Source organism: Dasypus novemcinctus, chromosome 28 (genome assembly GCF_030445035.2).
Source record: "Dasypus novemcinctus isolate mDasNov1 chromosome 28, mDasNov1.1.hap2, whole genome shotgun sequence".
NCBI classification, from domain to species: Eukaryota; Metazoa; Chordata; class Mammalia; order Cingulata; family Dasypodidae; genus Dasypus; species Dasypus novemcinctus.
In genome coordinates, this window is record NC_080700.1 from 11212291 (window position 1) to 11228019 (window position 15729).

Genomic DNA, 15729 nt, shown 5'->3' on the forward strand with positions numbered 1-15729 from the left:
TACACTGACTAATGGAACCAAATTGAGAGTTCTGGTATAGATCCTCATACATACAGTAATATGATATTTGAGAAGGCTGCCTAACACACTCAACTGGGAGAGAATGGCCTCTTCAAAAAATGATGCCTGGAAAACCAGTATCCATTTACAAAATAATGAAAGTGGATTACCATCTCACAACTTACACAGAAATCAGCTCCAGATGGATCAAAGGCCTAAATATAAGAGCAAAGACCATAAAAACCTTGGAAAACAATGTAGGCAAGCATCTACAGGAACTTGTAAAGGAAATTACTCCATGAACTTCACACCCAAAGGAAAAGCAGCAAAAGAAAAAATAGAAAAATGGGATTTCCTCAAAATTAAAGCTTTTTGTACCTCAAAGGAGTTTGTCAAGAAAGTGTAAAGACAGCCTATCCACTGCAAGAAAATATTTGGTAACCATATATCTGATAGAAGACTAATATCCTGCATATATAAGAACTCCTATATCTCAAAAATAAAAAGAAAACCCACTTTAAAAATGGGCAAAAGATTTGAACAGACCCTTATCCAAAGAGGAAATACAAGTGGTAAAAAGCACATGAAAAGATCTTCAAAATCAGTAGCTATTAGGGAAATGCAAATCAAAACTACAAAGAGATACCATCTTACTCCCATTACACTGGAGGCTATTAAGAAAACAGAAGACTACAAGTGTTGGAGAGGATATGGAGGAAAGGGAACATTCATCCACTGCTGGTGGGAATGCAGAAGGATCCAGCCATTCTGGAGGACAGTTTGGGGGTTTCTCAAAAAACCAGCTACAGATTTGCCATATGACCCAGCAATTCAACTGCTGTATATACCCAGAACTGAAAACAAGGGCAAAAACAGATATATGCACACGAATGTTAATAGCAGCATTATTCACTATTGCCAAAAGTTGGAATCAACCCAAATGACCATCAACCGATGAATAGATAAATAGAATGTGGTATATGCATACAATGGAATACTACTCAGCTGTAAAAATACAGTACAAAGACATGGAATAACATGGATGAATCTTGAGGACCTTATGTTGACTGAAGCAAGCCAGCATTGAAGGACAAATACTACATGATCTCTCCAATATGAAAAAGTAAATCAATCTGTCTCACAGAGCTAGAGCCTGGATGGTAGGCTTAAAGGAAGTTGGGCAATTATGAAGGTTATGAGCTGATGCCTACATGTGTGAAATCTATGATAAGCTAGAGGTAAGTATTTGTACAGGGAAGGGATAAGATGGGGACATAGGGTACCATTGGATGAGGCTTTGTATGCTAGGTTTGGGAGGATGGGCCAGATAGTCCAAGGATTTGGGGGAGAGCTGTGGGAATAGTTGAACATGGGATATTGTTGGGTATGTGGTTGAAACTCTAATGTTGAGAAAACTCTTTAGAAAATATAATAAAGAAGGATTACCTGTTTAAGGTGTTTAAGGGAGGGTATCTGGCACAGGGTCAGACTTCTAGGGAGTTTTTGAGTGCTCATTTTGTCATAGTGTGTTACATCGTTGGGTGGAGACCCATAGGATGAGTGTGAAGGTGTACCCACATCCTGGGGAGGCCTGATGTTCTCAAAAAGAGAGAATTGTGTCTTTTGATAGAATTGGTGACTCCCAATGGGTTAGGGCAGTCTAGTATGTCAAGGACCCAGCATTGTTGCAAGTATCTCTGGATCTGGTCCTTCAAGCAGTGAAGATTGATTGTCACTGTGGGCCCTGAGGGGAGGGGGAAAGAGGTGTAGAATAGATGAAATCAGGATAACAGGGGGCCAATGGAAGTGTTCCACAAGATCATTCAATGATGGATATAGGACATGTTAAATTACAACAAAAAGGCATAAAATTCTACAGGCTAAATGTAAACCATAATGTAAAATATAAGTTAACTAGGAATTTAGAAAATTGTACTGTCTAAAATATAAATCATAATATAAACCAATATGGAACCATTTTTGATAGCTATGTTCCAATATCTGTACATCACCTGCAGCAAATATAACATGAACATACAGAAAGATCATTGCTGGGGAAGGGGGAACAGGGTTTGATGTTGGATATATTGGAGCTCCCTATATTGCATATGTGTATTATTATGATCTAAAAATTTTTGAAGGTAAAATTAAAAATTAAGAAAAGAAATAAGAAAAAAAGAGAAAAGATATAGACACTGAGGAAGAAATGAAAGAAATTGTCTAGTCACTGTTCATACAGGAAAACACCTATTGCTGTGATGAAAGGCAAAATGTAAAAACAAGCTTTTATAATATTTTCCATTTTTTAATACACCAATTTGTTTTGACTTTATTTTAGTTTTTCTAGCTTACTTTGTATTCTATTTCAAATCTTTAAACCTATCATTACTATTTCATTTTCCTATTAATTGTATTTGGCAATAAATTAGGCTTCATTTTTGAAGGAGTTTTGGATCACAGAAAGTTTCAGCTATGGTAATGGAGGAATGCTGGTGTGGGGTGTTATTGATGGTGGGGACATGTTTAGGAGGGAATTCCACAGGGTATGAATATGGGTTACATAAAAATATGTGGATATATGTTGAGTATTTTCATAATAGTTACTGTCACAAACAACTGAGGGAATGCTGAGTTCCTAGCCAGGTGAGCTCTATCACATTCACCAAAGGAACAGCAACAATCCCCCAAGTGCAATGGCAAAGACCAACACAGAAGGATCATCCAATGATGAGCCCTTCATACTGATGGCTATGCTTATGAGCCTTTTTGCCTGAAATATGAACTAGGCCTAGAGCTGCAGGGTGCCTAAGAGTTACCTCCTGAGAGCCTCCATGTTGCACAAATGTGGCCACTCTCTAAGCCAAACTCTGCATGTAAATGCATTACCTTATTCCCAGCATTGGACATGACACCCAGGGATGAGCCTCCCTGGTACCAAGGGTTTACTACCAAGCACCAGCTGGTGATGTAATTAGAAAAAGACCTTGAATAAAAGTGTTGACTCAGACCAGTAGAATATCTCAGTTCACATGTAGGATCATGTGTTAAAAACCTTGAATAAAAGGGGGATATGGCAAAGACAAATGAGTTTAAATGGCTAAGAGTCTTCATAAAAGAGTCAGGAGATCATCAGAGGGGCCATGCTTACACATGCTTACACATGCTTACACATGCTTACACATGCCTCAGCAGGACCCCAGAGACATAGTGACATTAGATACAACCTCAGGTACTGGTTCTCCTGAGGGCTAGGGAGACCCACAGTGTCTGTTGTCATAATAGTTGGATCTGGAATTCAGTGCTGTGTCAGGTGGCCCTACTTTGGAATTTGTGTTCCTGAGTGTGATGGAGTTGGACTCAGATGTGACCTTTCTACACATGATTCTTCTGTCACTTTTACTGAACCTGTGGTTAGTGTTAGGGCTCTTGTATCCTCAGGGGACTTCAATCTTTGGACTGTTCATGTGCCAGCTGGGCCCTGAGCCTCGCCAGAGTTGCATCTCCTACCCTATAGTTTGTTGGACTTACTGAGGTCAGCTAACAGGGAGGTGAAGATGGTTAACTGAAGTAACAAGCATGCTACCATTGTTGGGCAGGCCCAGCACGTTGAGATGAGGCCTCGTCTCCTGCTGGGTGAGTGCTTGGTGTGGGTAGATTGTCGCCCCCCTGCTACTCTTGCCCATAACGGCGCCTCCTCTATCTCCACCCAGCATCCGGTCTCCATAGGGGCCGCCCTAGGGTAATCGGCCTGCCTCTCCGGCGCCTCACCAGAACCCAATTTACAACTTTCCCTTATCTTTTGCCCCAGCCCTCATATACCCCCCGCCAGAATGATAACCTCACCTCTGCACCTTTACCTAGCAACAGCCTCCAACAACCAATCGGAGGTCGCCTTCAGCTTAAGCCAATCCGCATCCCACACATCGCCCCTCCCCCATCTTCACCCTATATTAACCGCTGTACTTCCTGAATAAATCAGACTTGTGCACAGATTCTGGTCTCCTCGGTAGTCTTCTTCCTACCGCGCGTCCTCCGCACCTTGCCGGCCCCGGAGTGCCTTCTCAGAAGGCCCCTCCGTGTGTTGCAGCCCTCTGCCCGAGCCCACACTGCCCCTGCAGCGGCCCTCTGGGCAAGCCCACACTGCGACAGTCAACCACCATATGAGAGACCCGAGAGTGCCTACAACTGCAAGCAGCAGAATTGCATCCATCATCCATGTGGAACCTAAGCCCCCTCAATATAGAGATGGAGCAGACATCACCATCCCAGGGTCCACAGGATGGAGGAATAAAATATGGATTAGAGTGGATTTACCCATATTCTACTATAGAAATGTTGTGACTAGTAAAGGAAGAAACTGCAGCACTGATGTGGAGAAAGTAGCCTCAGTAGTTGCTGAGGGCAGGGAGAGGGAAGAAGAGATGTGATGTGGGGGCATTTTTGGGACTTGGAGTTGTCCTAAATGATACTGCAGGGACAGATCCTAGATTTTATATATCCTGCCTTTACTCACTGAATGTACTGGGGGAGAGTGTAATCTACAATGTAAACTATTATCCATATGGTGCAGCAGTGCTCCAAAATGTATTCACTGAATGCAAGGAATGTGCCACAATGATGAAAGATGTTGTTTATGTGGGAGGAGTTGGGGGTGATGGTGTGGGGGGTATATGGCACCCTTTTATATTTTCAGTGTAACATTTTTTTGTGATCCATGTATCTTCAAAAACAATAAAAATAAATGCTCAAAAAAATAAGAGTAATAAAATCAGGTATTCATTTGAAGATGAGTCAACAAAGCCTGATCAAACATGGATACTAACCTGTCCCTGATGTAGCACGGGGGCTTAGAGTTTCCAGGCTTCAGCACGTATTTGAGGGTTGGGGGTCTTCCCTTAGAATGGAACTGGCTGTGGCCCAGAGCAGGAGATTGAGGTCCAGCCCAGCAATGGCAGGCACCCCTGGAGCCTAGGGGCCCAGAATGTGGTACCATCCTCTTTTCTTCTCTGCTCATTTTATCTCCCTCAATGTCTTTCCTTTTCCATTTTTTCTCCACTCCTATTTTTTATTTGTCTTCTTTCTCTTATTTGTGCTCTGCCTCCTGCATCCATTCATTTATTCATTCAATCATTCACTCGTTTATTCTGCAAATGTTTACTGAGTCCTTGCTGTGTGCTATGCCAAAAATGGTGCAGGGCCCATAACTTGCCCTGTCTAATGTTTTGCCAAGCTAACAAATAAGATCACAAACCCCTGAATGCAACACCTGATGCTCAACTTTCTCCCATGGATGGCTCCCCAGCTCTCTGTCTGTGACTCCATCACTTGAGTACAAAGGTAAATTAATAAAGAGTGAGCTCTGTCTCAAGGCGCATGGGTTGTGTGCCAGTTTTCTCCTTCATGCCTTCTTCTACAGTATTTCTTAAGTTGTATTTAGTAAAATTCTACTGCTTTTGAAAAAATTAACCATTCCTGAATCCTCAGAATGTGCAACAGAAGAGGAGTTACTTGTTAAGTTGTCAGCCAAGAGTCATTTGTGTACAGGCAAATCCCTCTGCAGAGACAAAAAACTTTACCATGTGCTATCATACTTGGTAATTCACGTATATATATATATATATATGCATATATAACTCATATATATGCATATGTGTATATACATATGTGTATGATAAATACAAAATATTTGTACACTCTCATACATCTGTTGCCTAGAAAATGATGCTGTTAATACCTTCATTTTTTCATCACATCTTGTTCTTAAAGGGAAAGTACATCTTCCTAATTATCTATTAAAAGATGAAGAAATGCACATGTTAGCTGTTCTTTAATCTTTCCTTGGTTAGCCATGTATGTCACTGTGGCTGCCTTAGATCCTCCCAACAGTGAACTCAGACACTTGGTCTCACTGGATTTGGGGAGTATCAGGTCTCTAACCTAATGCCATGCTGCCTAAGTTTGTTTTTGCATTACTTTTTATCCTCTGGATAGTAACACTAGGAAGCATTTCTACCAACTACAAAGCCCAAGGTAGGAGGTACAGTTAAGAGAATGCAGCACATATGCAGAGTATGTTGGAAAACCCAGTAACCCCCATCCTCACTGACTCCAGCAACTCATACTGGGTGAAAGCAGCTTCAATTGAGCCTCTACAAACCCTTCACACCCTTCCTTCCTGTGCAAGACATCTGGTCCTCATGGGGGAGATGTCAAGATAAGTCAGCCTGGCTGTTATCCACAGCCACCCTGCTAAAGTCAACAAGGCAGTCCTTAGTATTGTCTTAAAGTTCTTGAGAATTCCAGGGGCACTATGCAAAAGGAACGTGTTGCATGGCTGCTGGAAATCCTGCTGTGCCTGTGCTCTGAGTCACTTTACAAGATGGGGAGAATGGAAAACCTCCCAGTAGAGGCCTAGGGCTCCTGCTCCCATGCCACCACTGGCCAGAATGACCCTTCCATACCTAAGCTCCCTCCTGCAGCTGCCTTCAAGCTCATCCACTTCTGGTGTGAGCATAGGGTACCCTGGTCCACTGTGCCTTTCACTTCTGCAGAAAGTGTTGCCTCCAATATGGATCCTATACTCCTAGGTTAACAAGAAGCTCAAACCGAGGCCAGTGATAAAATTTTCAATGTTTGGTACTGTGAAAATTGGATAGCTCTTTGGGGGAAAAAATAAACTTTTATCTTTCCGTTTCATGATAGACAAAAGAAAATTCTGGATGGATTTTTAAAAGTAAGTGGGAAAACAGTTCTAAGGACCTTCTAATCATCAAAGCAATGGGGAAAAATCACAAAGAAAATATCAATCACTTTGGCTATCTGTATTAGTCAACCAAAAGGTACTGATGCAAAGTACCAGAGATCTCTTGGCCTTTACAAAGGGGACTTATTTAGGTAGATTCTTACAATCACAAGACCATAAAGTGTAAGTTATGTCCATCATCAAAGTCTGTTGCCACATGTTGGAGAAAGATGACTGCTGGTCTCTGCAAGGTTTCAGGCTTCCTCTTCAGCCTCCATGTCCCCAGCTTCTTGTGGTCTCAACTATAGACTGGCATAGGCTTATCTCTCTCCCTGAGGCTTGTTTCTTTCTGGACTTGGCTGCTCTGGTCTCTCCACAAGGTCAGCTGTAGACCATCAGTCTTTCTTTCTGGGGCCTCTGCCATGTCTATGGAGTCATCTTTATTCCTTTTCTTCTCCTGTGTGTTTACTTCCCTGGGTTCCAGCATCAAAACTTCAACTCCTTCCTTTGCCATGTCCATTTCTCAGTGAGTCCCTGCTCAATAAGCGGGTGAAGACTCAACATCCTACTGACATGGCCCTTTCAAAACCCTGATCATAGTTTAATAAATTAAAAGTGAAACCTCTGAAATTAATAGAACCTGTTATGCCCAGAGGAACAGACCAGTTTACACACATAATCCAATGTCTATTTTTGGAATTCATAAACAATATCAAACTGCTAGAGTACATGAAAAGTAAAGATGTTTGATTTAAATGAAACAAAATTCAGCATTTTAAAAAAAGTAATACACCATGCAGAGATCGCATTATCGTTAACATACATAATGAAGGAAGTTGTTTGGCAGTATGTTTCCTCTAGTCAGGATTGTTATGTCCTCTTGAAGGAAACTTTGCTGGTAAGCCCACAGACCAGAAAGCTCTTCAGGAACCCAAGGAAGTCCAAGGCACCCCACCCACTCTGCTGTGATGATGGGAGGTCAATTCTCCAAAGGAGGAACTTAGTCTTCTGCCAGGTAAGGTTCTGGAATCCAGACCCTCCCCTCTGAGATTCAGAGGTACTACCTAGCCCATTTGAGGCCAGAGGGCAGGAAAGAAAGATAACATGCTTCCCATCACTCTCACATCACCCGCATATGCCCAATGAATTAAGGACTTTGAAGGAAGCTAGGCTCCTGGTCAGATCTGTGGCTTGAGTTCCCCAACCAGCCCACCAGTGGAACGTGTATGTGGCAGAAGAACATCTGTGGGGTCCAACACAAAGACCTGGCCTCCAGACATCTGTAGGAGAGGTGGGAGGCACCCTCCTCCCTCACACCTGAAAGCCTGGTGGTGCCAAAGTGGAGAGGGCAGCCAGTCTGGTGGTGCTCCATTGGGATCATGGGGGACTGGCCTTGCCCAGCCCGGGGGATAGGTCAGCCAGCAGGGAGAAGCACTAACAGCAGGGGAACGGGGAAACAAGATCTTCAGGGAAAAGGCTGGGCTTGTGCTTTCCTCTGAGCTGAGTAAGCCCCTAGGGTTCTTATTCTGGGAGAAAGATCTTAAAGGGGAAGAACAGATTCAAGAACAGAGCATGCAATCACCCTACACTGAATGTGTGAGTAAGTGGTAGTTTATTTTGTTCCCTAAGCTGGAGAAACCCAGCATAATAGAATATGATATGCAACATGACAGAAAGATGCCCATTTCTTCTCCTTCATATCAGTTCTAAAACTCTCTTTAAAGTAAGAAAGATGAGTAAGCAGCAATGCCTGCCTTCCAAGACCTGGATTAGTTACCAGGAGCATACCATAGCTCAGAATAGTCTTCCTTAGCAATGCTGGGGGATGTTATCAGAATCTTAGCTTTTCTTTGTGGGATTTTGCATATTCAGAACTTTTGTAGAACAAAAATGAATTCTTCTACACAAAAACTAAAGAAAATGATATTCATCACCAGCCAGCCTCAGTAACGACCATCCATTTTCAACAACTAACCAAACTGAAAAATCTGCTTTACCTTGACTTTTTACGTCATTTTTTCTTTTTTTTCTCTTTTTTTTTCTTTCACTACTTTACGGACTGAGCAGAATGTTATTAATAAAAACAATCCAGATTTAGATGCTCTAACAAAGCAGAGCTTCTGGGTTTATTGGTATTTCACTATGACATTTTCTCAAGGGATTTCCTATTTCACACAGGATGTTGCTTTAAAACACAAAGCAAAACAAACCCTGCTTACCTTTCTCCCCTGATGTCACCCTGGTCCTTTGTGTTTTGAGTATTGTTGAAATTCAGTGTTTCCTTATACTGGTTTGGCCCTTGTTGTCTACCATCAGTTTTCCATCACGAAATAACTGAGGTGTGAACAAAGTAGAAGGCAGTGCAGAAAGAGGGCTGCTGAGGTTGGTGGGGTTGAGGGTAGGAAATGGACATGACTGTGGAGATCTCACTACTGCAGGTGAAGCTGCTATTTGAGAAAGGGCACTTGGTAGGAGAAGCAAGGGCTTTCCAACAGTGGGCAGTGGAGCCAGAGACCCAACCCCAGAAAGCTCTTCAGGGTTAACTGAGTGGTAGACAGCACCAATAGCCTATTCTCCTCCACTCCTGGCCACCCAGAGGTGTAACCATCCCTGCTCCTCTGCTAGGTGCTTCCACATGACCAAGGAACTTCATGCTACTCTTCAGGCAGAAGCATGTAAGCACCCATGGCCAGGGGCTCTGGAGACTTCACATTGAAAGGACAACAGCCTGAGTGGTGGCCCTCCTTCCACCTGGGCTGCTAAGACTGGACTGAGCAGAACCTCTCTGCCACACACACACACACACACACTCCCCTTGGCATGGGAACTCTATCTGTCCTTTTAATCACTGTCTCAGTTTGCCGGGCTGCTATGACAACATCTCAGAACCATTCATTTAAACCCCAACATTGAAGCTTCTATCATGAGCATCTCTGACAGCTCAAGATCAGGGAGGAAAGACTTGGCCTTGTGGGCCCAACCCTTAGCAAAAGGGCACTGACCATCACTAGTCAAAGGCAATAATAGTAATTAGAGCTCCGCCATCCCAGGGCTTACTTTGAGCCACTTTATGCACATTAATCATATTCATTCACATAAGTGCTCCATGAGGTCAGTTCTGTTTGATCTGTCCTAGAATGGCAAAGTGAGGTGGAGAGGCAGTGACTTGTGAAGACCCCACAGCTAATCACCATGGAGCTGATATTTCCACCTGGGACTCCTCAACGCAGGGTGCTAACCACCACACTGTTAACTGTGTTCCTCAGAAATTGACTTAGGGTGTAATTTTATCAGCTTTGGTAGGGCCTGAAATCACCTGCAGTGAATTTCGGTGCAGTTCAGTCCTTCAGCAAACCTGTAGTACATAATTCACCTTCTTTATGACCAATGATCCCAAGGTCAGAGAAACTGCTCCTGGAACCCTGAAGCTGATTAGATACCAGTTCCCATAACCTCAATAACACAGTGTGGACATTGGTTTGCTTGCCAAATGGACTTTGAAATGCCTTTTGCTGTTTTTGTTGCTTTTAAGGCTCTTTTCTTTAGATTTTAATTAATATTTTTTTGGTTGCCTCATTTCCTTTTGGCATACCCAAAACCTCAGGACTTGAATTTGCCTGTGACCCCAGCTAATCAAAACTACCCTGAAATGCTTTAAACACATAAAATCCCATTTGAATGAATTTGTTCTAAAGACAATTTCCATTTCCAGGAGGCAATAAGGCATTTGAGTAGGAGTCAGCAAATTTCTCTGTGGAGGGCCAGGTGGGAACTCTGCTGGCCTTGTAGGCTCTGTCACTATCACTCAACCCTGATGTCCTAGAGAGAGATGGTAGGGAAATGAATGGTGTGGCTGTGTTCTAATAAAACTTTATTAAAACAGACAGGGGCCAGATCTAGCCCATGGGCATTAGTTTACCAACCCTATCATATAGAAAGGCATGCTTATGGCTTGTTCCTGATTTCCCTCCATGAGGCACAGAACCAGTCACTTCCTACCTCAGGGCCCCTCTCTGGCCCTTGTTCAGTCAGCTCTGGAAGGTAGGGCTGCTTATCAGACCAGCAAATTCCGGAAGGATAAACTGAGTCTTCAGGCTCCACTCTGTCCTTTTCTCTTTTGGGCCTGGACCATAGGGTTCAAGGGTTCTGCTCTGCTTTTCCTCCACATTTGAGCTTCAGAAGCCACAGGCCCCACTGTGCAGTACTCAGCGGTACCTTCCATCAGTGATACCCCATTGAGCAGCAGTCTACAGTTCATGTTAGGGTGCTATGGAAAGGGACTCCTCAAAGTACAAACAAAACGTGAGCTGTCTTTGTTATTCTGAAAATCCAGATGAATTTTATATCTGCTCAAAAAAGCAGCATAGAACAATTTCATATACCAAGAGTCCTGGCTTTTTAACTATTATTTCATAATGACCATCAACTCACTGTCTTTCCAATCCCCTCCTCTTTTAATGGCCAGCAGAGACAGATACCATGTCAGACCACCCTAGAAGTCCCCTTCTTTCCTCCCTCCATCCAGTCCTTCCACATGCTTGAAGCCAGGCAGAGGGGTACCTCAGATTCCAGAGACATCCCAGGGGCAGGCTGAGGGCCATGCTTGCTTCAACTGGAAACTATGCTTCTGTGTGTGAAGCGAAGCTCATGAGACTAAAGAGGCCTCCCACCAGTACTCCAGCAAGTGTTGACCTGAACTGGGGACTTACCTGGGAGCTACTTATTGTGGTTGGGAGGAGAGGAAGGAGGCATTTTGTGAGATCATTTTATACACCGTCAACCTTTCCAAGTGAATCTGTATTGTGTTATGGGTTGAACTGTGTACCCCAAAAAGATACCTTGAAGTCCTAATCCTGGGTACCTGGGAAGATGAACTTTTTGCAAAAGAGTTATTGCAAGCAGAATCATTTAAACTGAATGAGGCTGACTGCAGTGGGCGGGCCCTTAGTCCAGTATGGCTGGTGTCTTTAGGAGGGGTGTGGGCACAGAAAGACAGATAGGAGGGGAGGGCACCATGGGAAGAAAGAGCATGCCACACGGTGACTGAGGAGGCACTGAAAACCCAAGGCTTGCTGGCCAAGTGCCAGGAGCTCCGGTGTCTAGGACAGACCCACCAGCACTGGCCCACGCACTTGTGGCTTCAACCTGCAGGGCTGAGAGAGCAGTTGTTTTTAGCCACCCAGTTTGTGGCGCTTGTGACAGCAACCTGAGGAAAGTGATGTGCCACTCTTCTGGCCCCCCTATCCTGCCAGGAATGCTGAGGGATAGCCCAGGTGCCCAGCTGTCCGCCAGGCTGAGGGTCCCCAACAAAGGCTCTTTTCTAATCAGATGCCCTGAGGGCTGCCCTGGGGACATACAGAAACAATGTTGAAAAGAAAGGAATGGGTGACCTGGACAACTCTGAAGGAAGATGCTTTTCTTCCTTCCGTCCTCTCTTGGGGGCTTCGGCTGCTCAGACTCTGAACTCTTCCCACCATGCACACCTTCCCAGAGGGGCTGGGCCAGACCTAATCCTGGTTCTCCTTGGTGGGTGGGAAGGCAGCCAGAGGGTTCCCAGGGCCCAGGCCTAGTTGCTTATTCACAGCCCGGGAACCACTGTGCAGACCACTCAAGGGGCCACACCTCCCATGCTGGACAGCCTCAGGGCACCCTTTCCAAACTGTCCGTGACCCCCCGATTGCTGCGAGGTCCCTCCAGCTCCTGGAGGGGGGTGTCACTATGTCTCGCAGTACTACAAGCTCTGCTCTTTGTGATCCAGTCACCTGTCCCACCAATCACACAGAGCAGCCCCTGCCCCCTCCATCCCCAGCCCCCATCAAATCCTCCTCCCCAGCGAGCATTCCCTCCTCCCCCCACCCACCCACTCAATCTTCCTGGTAGCCCATTCCAACTATGCTGTCGTGCTCCCACCCCACAGAAGCATCCCCCAGCCTGCCCGGGCCCTGCCTCCATGCCCCGCTAGGTCCCAGGCCCCTTTCAGAGGGTGCAGCTGGGTCTCCAGTCCTGGTCCTGGGTGGCACAGGCTCGCCCTAGCCCTGGCCACAACCCCTCCCTGGCAGGGGAGCCCCGCCTCCCCGCCGCGCAGTGCCTCCCCTCTCCAGGCGCCAGCGCCCCTCCCGCCTCATCCTGGCCTGGCATAAGTAGTAGCTGCAGCTCCTTAGTGTCCAGGCGCCTGGCGGAAGGTAGCCGAAGGCGAACAGCGCGGAGATGAGCGTCGGCCAGGGCTTGCCCCGCAGCGTGGCGGCGGTGATCTCCTCCTCGTCCTCCCGGCCTCCCGCGTCCAGCTTCTCGGGCGAGACCATGTCTGTCCCGCCCGGCCAGGGATCCCGACCGAGTCCGCTTGCGGGGTGCTCCGCGCCCGCGTTCGGCAGTTGCCGGGAAACCGCAGCCTTGTGTCACAAAGCTGGGCGGGGCGTGGGGGGGAGGGGCAGGGCACAAGGCGGAGGAAACAGAGCCCAGGGCGCAGGGCCAGGGGCTCAGGACGTAGGGCTCAGCCGGGCTGGGGATGGGGCCGTGTCCTCCAGTCTCCCAGCGAGTCCCTGGAGCGGCCACTTAGGACAGGAGCAGCCCCGTCTGTTGGGCGGGTGGCAGACCCCTGGGCTCGCCCCCGACTGCTTGCTCTTGCCCTTGCGCTTGTGGACCGTCCCAAGTGGGCTGTCCCGGGGAAGTGCAGGCGCCCCCGCACCCCCCGCACGTGGCTTCTGAAACGCTCCATGAGCTGCGGAACAGAAGTGGAAGCTGAAGGTGGAATTCATTGCCATCGTGTATTAACTCAGTATGTCCGTAGCAGCGTCGCGTCAACGTGCAAGGAGCCGTGTTTCAGGGCCTCAGTCACCACGAGGGGCCAGCGCTCAAGGTACTGGCCGGTGAGTGTGCAGCGGCACGAAGTGAATCCAGCCACGTGGAATCTGGCAAAACCGAGCTGTTCCTGAGCGCTCTGCTGTTTCTTGAGCCAATTGCTGGCTCAAGAGGTACGTTCCTTTTGTTGAAAATTCACTCAACTCTAAAGCCTCGGATGTGTGTGTGTATCAATAAAAAGGAAAAGGGGAACAAAACAGGGCTTGGCAATACTTTAACTAGGGTGGCTCTAGGAAGGCTTACCTGAAACAAATGATGAGGAGGAGCTGGACTTTTGAAATCTGGGGAACAGTCATGCCAGGCAGAGGGAAGGGCATCTGAGGCTGAGCCCATCGATGTGTTGGCGGCAGAAAGGGAGGACAAGGAGGTACAGCTTCCAGAAGGGGAAGGCAGTAGGGAGTACAGGTGGACAGGCAGGGGAGGGGGTGTTCTCAGGCCCAGATCAAGGAGCACCCGTCTTAGGGAGCTTCTTGCCTTCAGGTCCTTGATGTAGGCTTGTGCCATAGCTTGCCCCCTCAGTCCTTAGCTCTCTGCTAAGGTAGACTTGGGGTCCAGAGGTCCTGTGGGCAGGATTTCAGACAAAGCTGTGCAGTACCATGTGTCTCGCACACAGCCACATGATTTCCTGGAGATCCGTGTGTGCTTTGTTTGCCCTCCTCACCCATCTTTCTGCTCCACTGCCAAAGCAGACGTCCAGCCTGAGTTGGCCAGAGCGAGGTACCAGCCTTCCATGTTCCCATGCTCCCAGGGACTCATCAACCTCAGGGACCACTTGGAGATGTTGTTCCTGGAGCTTAGAGACATAGTTTCACCTCTCCTATGCTTGAGATAAAGAAGAGTCTCTCATCCTTCCCCCATGGGCAGAGGCCCTCATGAAAGCATCAGCAAATATTCTGTTATCTCTAGGGAAAAAATGCTCTTATAATTTCCAGCTACCTCTGCAAACTATCTTATAGACAGGAGAGAGGTGTCACTAAGTATTACAGATTGACTTGGATAGATGATCTGGTATCATATATGGGAATCTGGAAGTAAATGGCACCAATTGTCTGATGAATTCAGCTGGAACTTCAGACTTAAATCATTTCATTGTAAAAAATATAATGTGCTATCTTGATGTGACACTGTAGCTTCAATTTCAGAAGGTGGCATTTTGTTCTGCACTAGGTTGGCAGCTCTGGGGAGCAGAGTATATTTCTGACAATAATGATGGCTCATCTGGCATACAGTGGGTACTTGGCTAATAGATGCTAAGTACAAATATGACTGTGATGTCTGGGGCTCCTGTTGAAAGCTGTGGCTGAGATGAGGGTGGGGTTCATGAAGTTCCCTTGGAAGGTGTATTCATCAGGCAAAAGGATACTGGTTCAAAATACCAGAAATTGGTTAGTTTTTATGAAGGGTATTTATTTAGGGTAGGAGCTTAAAGATACCATGGCCATAAGCATAAGTTACTTCCTTCGCCAAAGTCTATTTTCATGTATTGGAGCAAGATGGCTGCTGATGGCTGTGAGGGTTCAGGCTTCCTGGGCTCCTCCCTTCCAAAGTCTTGCTTCTCTCTGGATTCAAGGTTCATTTATTCCCAGGGCTTGCTTCTCTCTGGGGCTGGATTCTCTTTTCTCCTTATGCTTACTTCCCGGGGCTCCAGCTTAAGGTTTCATCATCAAACTCCAACACAAAAACTCCAACATCAAAAACACTCAATTCTGTCCTTTGCCATGCCTTGTATCTGTGAGTCCCTACCCCTTGGTGGGTGGGAACTCAATGCCCTAATGACATGGCCCAATCAAAGCCCTATCATAAGTTAACCATGCCCTAGTACAGATCAGATTTCAAACATAATCCAGTATCTATTTTTGGAATTCATAACCATATCAAACTGCTACAGAAGGTAAGTCCAGGGAGCAGGAGTGAGAGCCTGTGGGGGCACTGTCAAGGTCCCATGGAGGAACTGGAGCTCGACATTGATCAGAGCTTTCTGAGGAGTGAAGATAATGGCTCTCAGCATTTTCCACCAGAGGATTAACTTGGAGGAGCATTTAGCTCCCACTCCCATTCCTCCTTGGCTGAGGTTTGTCCTTGTGTGGTTCATGCACACTCCTGCTGAGTGCTGTGCAGGCTCCCCTTAA